This window comes from Eumetopias jubatus, unplaced genomic scaffold (assembly GCF_037043125.1).
Source record: "Eumetopias jubatus isolate StellerSeaLion01/CBP00866 unplaced genomic scaffold, mEumJub1_p1.0 scaffold_16, whole genome shotgun sequence".
NCBI classification, from domain to species: domain Eukaryota; kingdom Metazoa; phylum Chordata; class Mammalia; order Carnivora; family Otariidae; genus Eumetopias; species Eumetopias jubatus.
In genome coordinates, this window is record NW_028274822.1 from 27,653,626 (window position 1) to 27,669,726 (window position 16,101).

Sequence of the window (16,101 nt, forward strand, 5' to 3'; positions counted from 1 at the left end):
GCGCTGGGGCCGCAGCTGCCGCCACACAAAGGCGCGCGCAGCCAATGGGAGCGGAGCGCAGCGCGGCGCGGCCTCGCCGGAACCGCGGGGGACAGCGGGGACCGCGGGCGCGCGGGTGGCGGGGGGGGCGGGGCGGGAGGGGTGACGGCTGCGAGGGCGCGGGCGGCCAATCGCGGAGGCCCGCGGCCCGGCGCGGGGGTGGGGAGGAGGTCAGCCCCGCGGGGCGTGTGGAGCCTGGCGCGGGTCCCTGGCCGCCCGCAGGCCCGAGCGCGCGCGTGAAGTGCCCCGCACACAGACACGGTTGGCGTGCACACGGAACGTGCACACACTGAGGGGGACGTGCACCCAGACATGTGGAGGTGCGTTCGTGCGTGCGGAGAGACTGGCACGAGCGCACCAAGTGCACACGACCCGGAGGTCCTTGCACACCGCGCACAGGTCACTCGGGGACGTGCGCATGGGGAATGGCGCACGTGCAGAGCCTGACTGCGGGCACAAGTGAAGGTGGAAAGCGAGCGAGCAGCCGCACACAGGATCCAGGCACTGACACACAGACATGCACACACCAAAAGCCTTGTGAAGGCAGGACACGTGCCAAGAACACATTTCCAAAGACACACAGAGGGGACACACAATGCAGATATGTACACTCCCAGGCTCCCTGCCCGTGGCAACGCTTTGTTGCTTTTGCAGAGCACAAAGCTCACAATAATTATTTGCTGAATCGAAATCCACTCATACACTGAAGTAATGTGCACTGATTCCATACAGAGACACACTCACCCAGAAAACCCAGAGCCACTTGGTCACCCTCCCTCCGCCCTGCTCTGACAGGGGCACAAGCAGCCATGTGCACAGACACGCCCACTTCCTCAGCCCCGAAGGCACACATGACATCAGGGCTAGCAGGCTCCTAGGATTCACAGTGGAGGTAGAGCCGCCGCGTCACATGTGGCCTGTGGCTGGTCTGCCAGGTACAGGCAGGACTGAAGTGAAGAGCATCCCCCCACTCCCCACAGCCCTGTTGTCAGGTGGACTGCGAAGGCTGTGTCCAGGCACACTCAGCCCACGTGCTATGAAGATTCCCAGCGTGACCCCAGACCACGCTCATAGTCCACACCGAGGCCAGAGTCCGCTTGGGGAGCCCATCCACAGGTGGAAAGATGGAGGACACTTCCGACATTGGGACTTGTCTTTAAACCCGGTGGCTCCTTTATTTAATGAGTCTGATAAAAATTAGATAGTAAAATCACAGCATATGGAGCTAAAAGGAATCTAATACAACCCAGGCTCCCCCCATTTTAGAGACAAGGCAAAAGATGATCATTCATTGAATACATGAGGTATTTGTGTCAGGGCGTTAAGGGGGCCATGCAGGGCCAGCCCCCTGACATCCCAACCCCTGTAGTGCAGAGGGGCCTCAGCAATATAAATGCCATCACCCAAAAGCCTGCTAGGTGTAGACATGGAGCTTAGCATAGAGTGCTGGGGAAGGGGACACCTAGGAGGGGCACGTAGCCCATTTGGGGGTGGGGGGTGGCAACTGGGTTGACCGCAGAAAAGTGGCTTCTAAGCTGAGACAAAGAACGGCAAGAGCGAGGTGAGGCAGACCCAGGGCACACTGTTCTCTCCGTCCCAGGCACACGTTAACTCTCAGACCTCTTTCCACCCAGACACCTGCGGCTGCCCCCAGAGAACTCTGGGGTGAAGTCGGGGGGGAGGACTGCCCACCAGACCCACCCCACCTCTTGAGGGTCATTTCAACAAGCTTCTGCCACCAGCTCTTTCCTGTTTTCATGATCTGTCAAATAAACATAATGTCACCACTAATAAAAATCCTAAAAAATAAGAAGACCTTAACAAACACCTAGCTACTAGAAGTATTTCGTGTTCTATTTCAGGCTTTGCCAATATGCATAGAGACCAGATTGGTCATCGAAATCTACATATTTTTTATTCTGTGTTTTAATCTTAACATTTTATCAGAGACAGTTCCCCATCCTTCTACACAATTACCTTCATAATTTTCATTTTAAATGTTTTCATAGTATTCCAACTAGTGAAGGTTCTGTGAAATTACTTAATCATGCTCTATTCTTGGGCATTGCACTTGCTGCATTACTGGATATCACACAATAAGCTTCATGCCTATAGCTTGCTGCTTTTGTTGAGCTGTAAGCTTAGAACAAACTTCTAGGGTTGGCACTCTTTTTTGTAAGATTTATTTATTCATTTATTTGAGAGAGAGAGCGAGCACGCACACAAGCAGGGGCAGAGGGAGAGGAAAAGAGAGAATCCTCAGACTCCCTGCTGAGCCTGATGGGGGGGGGGGGCATCCCAGGACCCTGAGATCATGACCTGGGCGGAAATCAAGAGTAAGCCACTTAACCAACTGAGCCACCCAGGAGACCCTAGGGTTGGCATTCTTAAATTGACAAATATGGAGAAACTTTATGGGTCTTGCCACATATTGCTCACAAAAAGATGAAACTCATTGTCAATACTATCAGCAAAATATGGTGTGCCACTTTCCCTGCAACCCTGTAGCTTTGAGTGGGGCATTCTCTCTCTCTCTCTCTTTTTTTTTTTTTTTTTTGGTATCTGAATTTATACCAGAGCAGCTCACAAAGGCTTATATGACTACCCAATCTGACCTTGACAACGGAGTGGTTAGGCTATAAACTCTGAAACCAGATTGCCTGGCTTCACATTCTGGCTCGGCCACTTACTAGCTTGGACGAGTTGCTTAACTTCTCTAGGCCTTGGTTTCAATATCTGTAAAATGGGCATGATTATAGCAACCTTCCTCATAGAATTAATGTGAAGACCAAGTGAAGTCGTACTTACAGAGTACATACAATAGTGCCAACAATTCACCTCTGAATTCTTGCCCCTTTATTGGTCCATCTCTCCTTGCCTACTACCCCTGGCCCTCCTGTTACTATTTATGATCGCCTAGTTAAAGCATTCAGTGTAAATTATACCATAACATGGAACATCCATCCGACAAAAGCAAACATCAATGAGTTCCCTGTAAACCCAGGGAAATCATGAGTCCAACTACTAATCGCACCCTTCTCACTCACACAGCGGAGGAACATAACAGACAGATTGCCCACATTCACCAATATGCCCACATTCAGGCACAGGCATGAGCCTCCTGCTTAGAAGGAACTATTCTGGATTAGGAGGAGGGGTTTCATTACCAACGAAAGCTTGGGAGTTTACTATTCCTCAGCCTCAGTGCAACCATCTGTGTAATGGGAATAATAATAACCCCTGTCAGTACCTTAAAGGTGTATTGTGAGTGTCAAATGCGAAGATAACTGTGGAGTCTGAAAAGAGTATGGAAGATTCTAGAAGCATTAAAACAGGGCATATAGTGTATCCCCAAGAATGAAATATGATTATTGTTTTACCCATCTCTTTGTCTTATGGGTAAGGAAACTGAGGCTCAGAATTGGGGTCATGAACAAGGGCACCGCCATTCCTGGCTAAGTTAGAACAAGAATCCCTATTTCCTGGCACATAGCCTAGTATTGCTGCTACTTCCCACTGGTTCTCCATCATGCCAGGATGACTGTTTTCCACCTTCTTCCCATTAGTTAAAGTCCACGGAAGTACAATAAAGCAGATTCCTGAGAATAGGAAGATTTGTGGAAATATTTCATTCATTGGGGTTTTTTCTTTATGTGCGCTTCCTGCCCCCTGCCAAAGTCAAGACCTAGAGCAAGTTTGCAGGCTTAGTGGGAAGATATATTTAAACAATGGAAGGTGAAGGTCAATCTGTAATTCCTGATCCAAACTGGAGAAACATGACCCTCTAAGGTAGAAATAGCATTGTCCCCTTGGACCTTGACTCACACGGGGATTCCTCACTCTCTTTTGCCTCCATCTTGGCCACCCGCAGAGGGGGTTCTACAGAGCTTCATGTTTCTGGGGCCCAGACGCATCTGTTTCGAGAGCTACTCCTCTAAGATCCCAATATTAGATCTGGGTGATGACCACCGTTGCATTTTATTCAACAAACGGAAGCAAATTCAGCACATCAGCCATGTAGACATGAACAATTTTCCAAGACAGACCACAGAATTTCTGCTCCTCTCCAGGTTGGGCTGGCATCAGGTAGACCCAGCTTTGAAAATCTGTGCAAACCAGCTGGACTTCAGTAAATGCCCCTCCGTGACTGGAGTCACAACAGCCTCTGTGCTAAATGTGGCCAGAGTTCCAGATGCAGCCTCCTCGCACGGGAAGAGGCACAGTGGGGCACTGACACTGGGGAGTCAGGGCATGACCCTGAGAAAATAAAGAGGGATCCCAGAACAGCTGCCCATAACCAGGGATGACCATGAGTCAGGCCAAAGTCAAGGTGGGCTTGAGTCTCAAGAAATCCTTCAGGACAGAGCAGGACAGGAGTGGTCCCTAAACAGGCTGAGAAAATGAGAGAGGCGAAACATGAAACTGGGCCCAGAAGTAAACACAGGAGCAGAAGGAGAAGGAGCTGGGGAGGAGGGGAAAGAGAAGGGAGGGGAAGGAAGGGAGGAGGAGTGGGGGGGGAGAGAGAGAGAGAGAGGGAAGGAGGAGGGGGGGAAGGAAGGGAGGGGAAGGAAGGGAGGAGGAGTGGGGGGGGAGAGAGAGAGAGGGAAGGAGGAGGAGGGGGGGAAGGAAGGGAGGAGGAGTGGGGGGAGAGAGAGAGAGGGAAGGAGGAGGAGAGGGAGGGGAAGGAAGGGAGGAGGAGTGGGGGGGAGAGAGAGAGAGGGAAGGGGGGGAAGGAAGGGAGGAGGAGTGGGGAGAGAGAGAGAGGGAAGGAGGAGGAGGGGGGGAAGGAAGGGAGGAGGAGTGGGGGGAGAGAGAGAGAGAGAGAGGGAAGGAGGAGGAGGGGGGGAAGGAAGGGAGGAGGAGTGGGGAGAGAGAGAGAGAGAGAGGGAAGGAGGAGGAGGGGGGGGAAGGAAGGGGAGCAGTAACAAGAGCATGGGAAGAGTGAGTCCGCAGGAGAGAGCTCTGCTCTCTGCACAGCGCAGGGACACGGGGCAGGCAGAGCTGGTGGGACGGGACCGGGGACGCATGTGTTGTGTGCACGCGCTCTGACAGGAGCTGGTGTGCCAGGAGCTTGCCTCAGCCCTTAACCAGGGATGAGCCGACGGGGAACGGAGAGGGACCTGGGGGCCGCGGATCCCCTTCTCCATTGTAATAGGGAAATTCTCTGAGCTCCCGGCTGCCCAGGTTAAGGGCTGAAGGTCCCAGCCCTCCTGGCAGTGAGTTGAGCTCCTGTGACTATGTCCTGGCGAAAGGGATGGAAGCAGGAATTCTATGGGATGGCTTTCTTAGAAAATAGAGTTGTTTTGGAGGATGCCAGGAAATCATTTAAAACAGGCAAACAAACAACTGGTAAATAGAATCCAGCATGCATCTGCCTTTCCTCTATGGACTCTACTTCAGGTTAATGAAATATCTGATGAGGGGAAGTTTCTCTTTACAGAAGTATTGGATAATAAATGAAGAAGAAATGATATAATGAGAATATCATCATAGTGAAATGATAGTTCTAGGCAATGACCATCGACAGCTGTTAACGTCACGAAAAGAGAGACAGTGGGAAGTGACATGTCTCCTAATAGAAGAACAGCCTGCCCGCTATGAAGTCGTCTTTTCAGAAAATGGAACCTGAGCCTAATCAAACTTCTAGATCTTAATTCCCAATTGATAGGAAGCACAGGAAAGTGAGAAACATATTAAAAGATATCATTGGGGGCGCCTGGGTGGCTCAGTCGGGTTAAGCATCTGCCTTCAGCTCAGGTCATGATCTCAGGGTCCTGGCTCCCTGCTCAGCGGGGAGTCGGCTTCTCCCTTTCCCTCTTCCCCTCCCCCCACTCATGCTTGCTCTCTCTCAAATAAATAAATAAAAATAAAAGATACCATTGGATGCAATGAGGAGAATCTAAATCATGGAAATGCTACAGGACAAACCAACCCTTTTCTTCAAAAAATGAATGATAAGGCAGAAAAAAGGAGACAGAGGGGCGACCTATAGAGACAGAGGGGATACATCCACCAATGCAGCATTTAGACTTTTGTGCAACATGATTAGAATAAACTATAAAAATAATTGGGCAGATGCGGACATTGTATATTAGGATATTAAGGAATTGGGTTTTTTCAGATGGGATGATGGTATTGCGGTTATGTTTACACAAAGCATCCTTGTATTTACAAATGCTTTGCAGATAATATTAAACGATGTTTGGGAGGCACCTGACTGGCCTAGCTGGTGGAGCGTGCGACTCTTGATCTCAGGGTTCTGAGTTCGAGCCCCACGTTGGGTGTAGAGATCACTTAAAAATTATTTATGTATTTATTTTAATAAATACATAAAGTCTGGAAGGTTCTTACCTCTCCTGGGGGAGGAGTATAGGTGAAACTAAGTTGGCATTGAGATGGTAATTGTTGAAATTGAATGACAGACACATGGGGATTCATTACATTATTCTCTCTACTTTTGTGTGTCAACATGACTGGGATGCGCAGAGAGCTGGCGAAACGTTATTTCCGGACGTCTGTGAGGGTGATTCTGGAAGAGGTTGGCATTTGAGTGGGTAGACAGAGTAAAGGAGATACTCTCCCCAGTGCGGGTGGGCATCATCCAATCCACAGAGGGCTCCAGTAGAACACAGAGGTGGAGGAAGGGCAAATTTGTTCTCCTGCTTGAGCTGAGACATCCAACTTCTCCTGTCCTCAGACCTCAGTGCTCCTAGTTCTCGGGCCTTCAGACTTGGCCTGGGACCTCCATCATTGGCTCCCCTGGTTCTCAGGCCTTCAGGTTTGGAATGGAACTCCACCAGCAGCTTTCCTGGGTCTCCAGTTTACAGACGGCAGACTGTGGGACATCTGAGTCTCCATAACCACATGAGCCAAACCCTTATAATAAATCTCCCTCACTCTATCTATCCTATTGGTTCAGTTTCTCTGGAGAACCCTGACTAGTACAGTTTATATTTGAAATTTTTCCAAAAATAAAAGTAAAAAATAAAGCACAAACCAAACAGCCAGCACACATCCTTGTACTCTGCAGGCGCACAAAAAGATGTTTCCTGTGGTTGGGCAAGTTAGGAAATGGTGCTTGTTCTTCGTATTGGACAGAGGCCTAGGCCAGAAGCTCGGGCCGATTGTCAGTTCCCAGGCAGGGCCTCGGACGGTCCCTGCTCTGCTGCATCAAGTGCTCAGCAACACGGACTTCTCCAGCTCACCATCCAGTTCACCATGATGGGTTACCTGCTTCTCGACCTTCATAAGGGAGAGAAATCAACTCTGATCTTATTTAAGCCACAGTTTCTTTGGGTCTTTGTGTTCATAGCCACACCTAATCCTAACTGAAGGTAGAAGGGACTAGTACTCTAAAAAACGCACTGAAAATGCTGCAGGTATTCACACTGAATGTCCATAATCAGGTGGATCAGTTAACAATCGCTGCAAAAATATTACATAAGAAATAGTTGTAAAATCACAGGGGCACACAAGAAGCCCGTAAGCATTTATTCTCACAGATCTGCGGGCTGGCCGGCCCCCCTCTGCTCTGAGGCATCTGAACTGGCTCTGCTTCTCACAACGGCCAATCTGGGGGTTGCAGGGTGGCCCTGCTCCACATGTCTCTCATCCTCCATCAGCAAGCCCAGACATGTTTTTCTGTGGCAGGAGCCAGTGGAACCAGGCAAAGCCTCATATGGAAGGCCAGTGCTGACTGGCTTAGGCAGAGCCCCAAAGAAGCCAAGACACACGGTGAATCAGGGAAACAGCGAGGGGTTTTATTTGATGAAACTACAGTGTGTGTGTGTGTGTGTGTGTGTGTGTGTGTGTGTGTGTGTGTGTGTGTGTGTGTGCCTGGTGAAGAAATTAAGAATATATTTGGTAGGGTATGGGGAACCCTGGAGGTTTCTGAGCAGAGGGGTGAGCTGATCAGGAAGAGGAATCCATCTATGCACAGAATGAACGGGGGTGGGGGCAGATTCTAGGGCCTAGGAAATCAGCGGGATAAATAATGAGCTGAGGTTGGAAGTCAGACTTAGGAACAGCACATTGATCCAAAGTGTAGGAGTGTAAAGGAGGAACAGAGGACACCCCTGACATTTTTAACCAGGGAAAGAATGTTCTATGAGCACTCCTCCCCTTATGAGGATGTCAGATTTCAAAGGTGCTTTCCAAGCCCCTCTGCTCCCAAATCCAAAGTGATTACATATACCTGTCTCTGAAAACTTATGCTTTAGTCTCATTCCCTTTGTAATTATCTGATTCTCTTACTATCTTTTCCACATTTTCTCTGATTGCATTCTTATTAGACATAAGGCAATCATACACATTCATAAATCAATTCAAATGTAAGGATCACCAGAGCAAACATGCCCCAGATTGAGGAAGACTACAATGGTGCTGCAGAGTGCTAGCGGCCCCGATTATACGTTCTCCCCTTTTTCCTTACCATACAATGTCTGACTTTTCATTGGACATATGGCCACCGGGAATAATGACTACATTTCCCAGATTCCTCTGCAGCCAGGTATAGCTGCATAACTAAATTCTGACTGATGGGCTGAAAGCAAAAGTTCATGTGCTACTCCCAGGAAGTATTCTCCAAGGCAAAGAGATGAGCCTTTCTTCTCCTCTTTATCCTTTGTACTTCCTGGAAGATGGCTGTAAGGGCTGGAGCTAGAGCAGCCATTTAGGACCATGAAATGGACAGTATATAATGAATCTCATGCAGCTGGTGGAGAAGCAAGTTTCAAAGAGCCTGGACACGGGATGATTGCATAAAGCCACTCAGTAAGCCCCAGTTGGCCTCTCCGTGACTTCTTTAAAATGGAAAAGAATTCACTGTCTATCTCGCTGAAGCCATTGTTACTTTATAGCCTTCTCTCACTTCCTCCCACGTGCAGGCAGGTATAAAATCACCACATGACCACTGATTCCTGCCTATGTGGGTACTAGACAGAGGTGGCATGCAAGGCTTTGTTCAGGCTTCTGGAAATGTGTAAGTTCTAAGTTCCTAAAGAGAGGCACTACTTTCATGCACATCAGGAGGCCATGAGGAAGAGAAGAGCAGGGGGGAATGTGCCTGAATGTAATCAGCAAATGTTAAGGGCGGCTGGAACAAATTGGGTGTGACAGGATGAATGGCTTAGCCTGCCCTTGCAGGCAAGGGGGACATTACAACTTTATCTCACTCCTTAGTTCCCTCATTCTCCCTTCTTGGTTGGTGGGGTTGCATGAGGGGTGGAAACCCATGTTGGAGGCAGAGGGCAGTCCCTAGATTTACTGTCCTGAGGGGCTGGTTCTCACACTTCAGTGTACATAAGAATCATATGGAGAACTTGCTTAAAAGGTCCCAGCCCCTGAGAGTCTGATCAGGAGGTCCCAGAGCAGGCCCCAGGAGCCTGCATTATAGCAAGCCCTGCCTCCTCCCTGGTAAATCTCCTGCAGATGGTGAGGGCTATCTGGGAAGAGCCCAGCTGTGATGGCTAGATTGTCGGCCCCAAGGGCAGCTTCTGCTGCGTCTGTTGGCACAGCACCCCGCAGACCTCAGCTCGGGTGGCTGTTCAATGCCTATCCATTGGCAATGGGGAGCCGCTGTGCCATCTTGAGCAAGAGAGTGACTTTAAAAACACTTCCCCTTCTGGCTCTGCTGCTCTGGGCCTGCTGAGGGAGAACAAAAGAATTTCTAATCCAACAGGAATTGAGGATTTTCTTTTAAAAAAAAAAAATCAGATTCTCAGGCCAATATTTTGATCTTCAACCTACTTTCTGACTTTGCAGCCAGCGTCTGACGGGCCCACAGTGAACTCCGTGTTAGTATTAGGTGATCCATCCTTTGGGAGATGGGGCCCGGGACGGCGCTGAGGGAAGAGATGGGTGTGGCAATGAGGCATTTTGGGGCCTGAAGCCTCCCATGGGCAGAGCCTCCCAGAGGCATCCTCATGCCTCCCCTCACAATGCTTCTCATCTCTCCCTGCAATGAGCACAGAGGGGAAGGCGAGGCTCCAAGAAATTAGGTCACTTTGTCCAAGTCCAGGGTGCAAAATTTATACCCGGGCCTGCCACCTAGGCCTGGTCACTCCACCACAGGACACCACACGTTGCTGGCATCAGTCACTCTATGTCCCAACCCCCAGAGGCCAGGCCGGCCCCTTGCCCTGTTGGAGGTATTGGCCTCACTTTCCAGTGGAACTTGAGGGGCCCAGACTCTCCCAGCCCATCCCCTCTACAGTTGTCCCCAAATCAGGCACAGCACCTTAAAACACCACTGCCCCTCACTCCTTTGGGTTCAGTGGCCTTGAGAGAAAGCTGTAAATGTTCAAGTAAATTTACGCAACAGCTCCTCTCTGACCTGTCCACCTTCCAGAAGCTGAGTCTTCCCATAGCTCAGGAAGTGTGTGCTCAGCCCTCCTCAGTATGTTTACCACATCCTCGGAATTGACTAGCAGAGCCTTTTGTTTCCCTCTCCCTTCTCCTGGGTCCCCTGTCTCTGCTTCTCTGGGTAGTATGGGTGCCCTGGGTCGGGCTCCAAAGATAAAGAGTTGCACGTTTGGGCCTGGCAGAGGGGTGGATTTGACAGGCTGGTCCTCAAGACAGGGAAGGGCTTAGGGCAAAGGCCCAGCCCCTACCCCCTAATGGACCCAGACGGAGGTAGGAAGAGGTCAGAGGCCAGCCAGACCTGGGGATGTCCCCCTGCGAGGCAGCTGTGGTGCAGACTTCACCCTACAATGTGTTCAGGTTACATCATTAGGGCTGAATTGATGTTGATTACAAATAATAACTGCTCCAAAGCAAAGCCAGATGGGGAGTGTTCAAACTGAATGAAGAAGGAAATGAGCTGCCATCCACAGGGACAAGGGCTGCGTGGGGGGCCTTGGCTCAGGGACTCTCAGACCCAGAAGGGAGAGTCTACAAAAGCCAGTCCATCCCCCAACTCAGGAAGGGGATCACCCACGAGTGTCACTCAGCGGGAAGACTTCCGGTGACCAGGGGCTCCTACCTCCTGTGTCTGTCCTTCTGGGGCCCATGCATCCATGCGTGTACAGCGAGGCGTTCATCCGGGTGCTCTTCAGAGTCCCTGCCTGGGCTGACGCTCCCTGACCCCTGGATTCTTAAACCCTTTTGGGCATCTGACCCAGAGGACCCGCCCCTAAGTGAGGTCACAGCAGTAATGGCTGACGGGAGTCTGAAGGGTTGTCGCCAGGGGTCGGCAGCAGGTTCATGCTACGTACTTCCATCCAAGGCTGCACGAATGAGTCCCAGGTCCCTGCAGGCCCAGGAGGACAGGGGACCGTGAGACACCTGGAAATTAGCGGCGGTGAGGGTACCGGGGACAGTAGCATTTCCTGGCGGCCAGGACGTGGTAGCCCCAGGGAGACAAGGCGGCGGAGGCGGGGGGGGGGGGGGGGCGGGGGGGGCTGGGGGGGCCGGCACTGCGCTAAACGTTGTCTATTCAATCTGCACAGCGGCCACTTGCGGTAGGTCCCGGTATTACCCCCATTATACCGATGAGGGAACTGAGGCTCAGAGAGCTTCAAAAAATTTTCCGTAGCAACCTAACTAGTAAGCCTCCGATCCCTAAGCCCACACTTAAATCACCTCACGGGCAGAGAAGTAACGACTATTTCTTTTCCAGCCCAGAATGAAAGGATGTGATTTGGCAGAGAGAAGAGGGAGAGTGCTACGTTGTTCCCTCAGTTAACAGACAACTGGCCAGTGGGTGGGTGAGCAGCTGGTGACCCCGTCAGTCAAACAAACACGGATTCATGTCATGATTGGCTCGCCCTGAGTCAAGAGCGCACACGATGCTCTGGGGATGTGAGACCGGGGATGTCCCCGTCCCTGTCCTCAGGGCACTTACAGCCTAGACACCAGCAAACAGATGACTAGAAGACAGCCTGACAAGGGTTGTGTTTGTCATGCACATGTGCCTCTGAACACAGAGGAGGGCCTGGCTGATCTTGAACTAGGAGATGGGCAGAGAGCTGGGGACTGAAGCCTCACGGTGGAGGGCACATTTAGTGGATTTCAAAGTCAGGCTCAGGAAAACAGCATGGTGGTTTCTTAAAAAGTGGAACATGGAATTAATTACCAGCACTACTAGGTATTTACCCAAAGGATACAAAAATACAGATTTGAAGGGGTGCATGCACTCTGATGTTTATAGCAGCATTATCAACAATAGCCAAACTATGGAGTTCGATCGGTAGCGGGAGCGGAGAGCAGACCCCACAGAGCCCTGAGCAGCCCCACCGCCTAGTTACCATCACACCCCGGGAAGCCTCACATCGAAGGCACCTGCCGGTGCGGACAAGAAGGTCATCGCAATGAAGGTTTGGGGAACAGTAAAATGGTTCAATGTAAGAAACGGATATGGTTTCATCAACAGGAGTGACACCTAGGAAGAAGTATTTGTACACCAGACCGCCGTGAAGAAGAACAACCCCAGGAAGTACCTTCACGGTGTAGGGGAGGGAGAGACTGTGGAGTTTGGTGTTGTTGAAGGAGAAAAGGGTGCGGAGGCAGCAGATGTGACAGGCCCTGGTGGAGTTCCAGAGCAAAGCAGTAAATAAGCAGCAGACCCTAACCATTATAGACACGCTCCCCAGTGCAGGCGTCCTCCATACAATTCCCAGCAGAATTACCTGAATAGTGAGAGAAAGGACGAGGGGTCGGAAAGTGCTCCTGAAGGCCAGGCCCAATGGCACCGGTTCCCACCACATGCGGAGACCCTCTGGGTGGCGACCACAGTATTCCAACCCTCCTGTGCAGGGAGAAGGGATGGAAGGTGCTGACAACCAGGGTGCAGGAGAACAAGGTAGACCACTGAGACAGAATATGTGCCAGGGCTATAGACCACGATTCCGCAGGGGTCCTCCTCGCCAAGAGAGCCTAGAAAGGATGGCAATGAGGAAGATAAGGAAAATCAAGGAGAGGAGACCCAAGGTCAGCAACCACCTCAACCTCGGTACCGCCGCAACTTCAATTACCGACACAGACGCCCAGAAAACCCTAAACCACGAGATGGCAAAGAGACAACAACAGCCAATCCACCAGCTGAGAATTCGCCCCGCTCCGGAGGCTGAGCAGAGCGGGGCTGAGCAAATGCCAGCTTACCAACTCTACCAGCATCCGGCTTAGTCATCCACCGCGAAGAAATGAAGATGAAATTCCAGCAATAAGGAATGAACAAAAGATTGGAGCTGAAGACCTTAAATGCTTGCTTTTCGACCATTGACCAGATAAATAGAACTATCTGCAATATCTATGCAGCATGGGATTTTTATTAGAATATATATAGAAAATATTAGATTTTTATTATTTTTTATTATTATTTACAGACGTCTCTGTTTGGTAATGACAAATGTGTTTTGTTTTGTTTTGCTTTGTTTTTAAAGCCTGGTTTTTCTCAATACACCTTTAAAGGTTTTTAAATTGTTTCATACCTGGTCAAGTTGAGATTTTTAAGAACCTCATTTTTAATTTGTAATAAAAGTTTACAACTTGATTTTTTCAAAAAAAGTCAACAAACGGCAAGGTCTTAGATTAAAAAAAAAAAAAAAAAAACAATAGCCAAACTATGGAAAGAGCCCAAATGTCCACCAACTGATGAATGGATAAAGAAGATGTGGTATACACATACAATGGAATATTATTCAGCCATCAAAAAGAATGAAATCTTGCCATTCGCAATGACATGGATGGAACTAGAGTGTATTATGCTAAGTGAAATAAGTCAGAGAAAGACAAATACTGTATGATCTCACTCATATGTGGAATTTAAGAAAGAAAAGAGATGAACATAAGGGAAGGGGGAAAAGAGAAAAAGGAGAGAGGGAAACAAGCCGTAAGTGCTTCTTAACAACAGAGAACAAACTGAGGGTTGATGGAAGGAGGCGGGTGGGGGATGGGCTAGATGGGTGATGGGTATTAAGGAGGGCACTTGTTGTGATGAGCACTGGGTTTTGTATGTAGGGATGAATCACTGAATTCTACTCCAGAAATCAATATTGCATTATATGTTAACTAACAAAATTTAAATTAAAAAAGAAGAGTCATAAGAAAAAAAAAAGAGGAAGGTCCTAAGAGAGCTTGCTTCCCCTCTGCTCTCTGTCCTGTGAGGACACACGAGAAGTTGGCCTTTCTACAATCCAGAAGAAGGTCCCCACCAGAACTTGACCATGCTGGCACACTGATTTCAGACTTCCAGCCTCCAGGACTGAGAGAAATAAATTTCTGTTGTTTATAAGCCACCCAGTCTGTGGTACTTTGTTATAGCAAAGTACCAAACTGACTAAGACAGCCTTTTTTTTTTCAGGCACCAGAAGACTCTGCCAACATATGGGAGGACATCATCACCAGGGAGGAGTTAACCTGACAAAGAATCAGGCCCAGTTCTGAAAAGAAGGGTCCTAAGCCCCCAAAATGATCTGGCTTCAGAAGGCAGTATTTGAATGAAGCCCAGAAAGAATAACGTCAGCGTCTTTCCAGTGTGTGGTCCATCCTCCCTGCTCTCCACAGCACCTAGCCACGTGGTTGCAAAGGGTGCTATCCACCCAGGCCAGCGGGTTGGGTTGTCCTTGGACACGCCTGGCTGGACACCATGCCTTCTCACCCGAGTAGTACCCACTTGCCCAGTGGGTACTGGGCCTCCCTCCCTCCGAGCTCCCTGTGAAGGGGCTGCAGGTGTGGGGGCTCTGACAGACCCCGAGAGGTTGGGGCTCTGGGGGTCTGTCCCGAGGGAACCTGTCTCCGCCTCCCAGCTGCAGCAATTTGAACTGCTTTGCGGCAGAGAGAGGTCAGCAGGACCGAGCCTCTGCGAGTTGCTGGTCACTCGGTAGACTAGTTGGAGCATATAGCGAGGCTATGATGACTTGCCATGGCAGACTGAACATGCGCATCTAGGCTTGCTCCCTTCCAAAGTTCACTACAACTAATGAAAAGATTTTTTTTTTTTTTAGGACATAAACATACAAGGTCAGAGGAGAGAAGACAGGAGCTTACAGTGACATATTGGCGGGGGGGGGGCTGGAAATGGACAAGTGGTAACTGGACATGGGCAGCCCCAAGGGAGCGAAATCCTAAAACCAGAGGGAGAGAAATTCAGCCAGGATCCAATTCTACTGCAGAGTTCTCGGTGCGCCCAAGCGCTAACTGCCGCAGTGCCCTGGGAGGAGCTGGGGGGAAGGGGGCTGGTGGAGACAGGGAGACCTGGGAAGCTGCCCGTCCTCCAGGCCCCTCCCCAACTCTGCAGTGCTGGACACCTGTCCTTCTCCCTCAGGGCAGGGGCTGGAGCTTATTCTCCGCAGAAGTTAAAGCAGAGAAGAGAGTCTTCAGGCAGGGATTCAGTCTTGAATCCCTTGAAACCTACCCTCCAGTTCTCCTTCCCAACCCAGCCCCCACGGGACTGGCACCGGTCTTTGCTCTCCAGGCAGGAGATCAGAAGACAACTCTCTGGGCATTTGACCATCCAACAGGAAAAACCTAAATAAAGACATTGACCCAGAGGATCCCCAACAGAAGGTCCACCAAGATCACCCTACAGTGAGGCTCAAAGTCAAAGTGCCCCAGTCACTGCTCCCTCCAATGAGCGCTCGCGTTCCTCCCCGTTCACCACTATACGTAATTATGAGCAGACAACCAAAGATTACCAGACTTCCTAGAAAGACCTCTAATAAGGAATCTAGAAACCAAAGGAACTGAGGCAGCAGAAAAGATAAAAAAGATTTTTAAAAGATCATTAATATCCCCAGAGAAATAACAGACATTGCATCCTCGAATGGAAGTGTGTTTTTTTAAAAAGATCATTTAGAGAACAACAAAAAAAGAATGATTAGAAATCCTAAACATGTGAACAGACACGGGAAACTCAGTGGGAGCCCCTGAATCTCCCATGATTCCACAGAGAGGTTTGCTGGGGCCAGGGTGCAGTTGGTCCCAGGGGAGGGACCTCCTCCTCACGGGGTCTCCCTCTCATAGGCAACTGTAGGAAAGCAGTTTTGTCAAGGGGGTAATCATAGGCTATTGAGGCACCAGGCAGACTGGATTCAGGGTACCTGATGTTTGCCATTGCTGGAGATA

The 16,101-nt window shown here is 49.9% G+C and overlaps 1 long non-coding RNA gene and 1 pseudogene across 1 annotated transcript; one reads left to right on the forward strand and one right to left on the reverse strand.

Annotated features, from left to right (window-relative positions):
- Window positions 1-1,506: 1,506 nt before the first annotated feature.
- On the reverse strand, window positions 1,507-11,132 carry LOC148162260 (uncharacterized). The gene is made up of 3 exons (XR_015766974.1): window positions 11,021-11,132; window positions 6,391-7,464; window positions 1,507-1,801 (listed from the first exon to the last, which is right to left on the reverse strand). It is a non-coding gene; the product is annotated as an uncharacterized LOC148162260 (long non-coding RNA).
- Window positions 11,133-12,212: 1,080 nt separating this feature from the next.
- Window positions 12,213-13,161, forward strand: LOC114204980 (Y-box-binding protein 1 pseudogene; annotated as a pseudogene).
- Window positions 13,162-16,101: the final 2,940 nt, after the last annotated feature.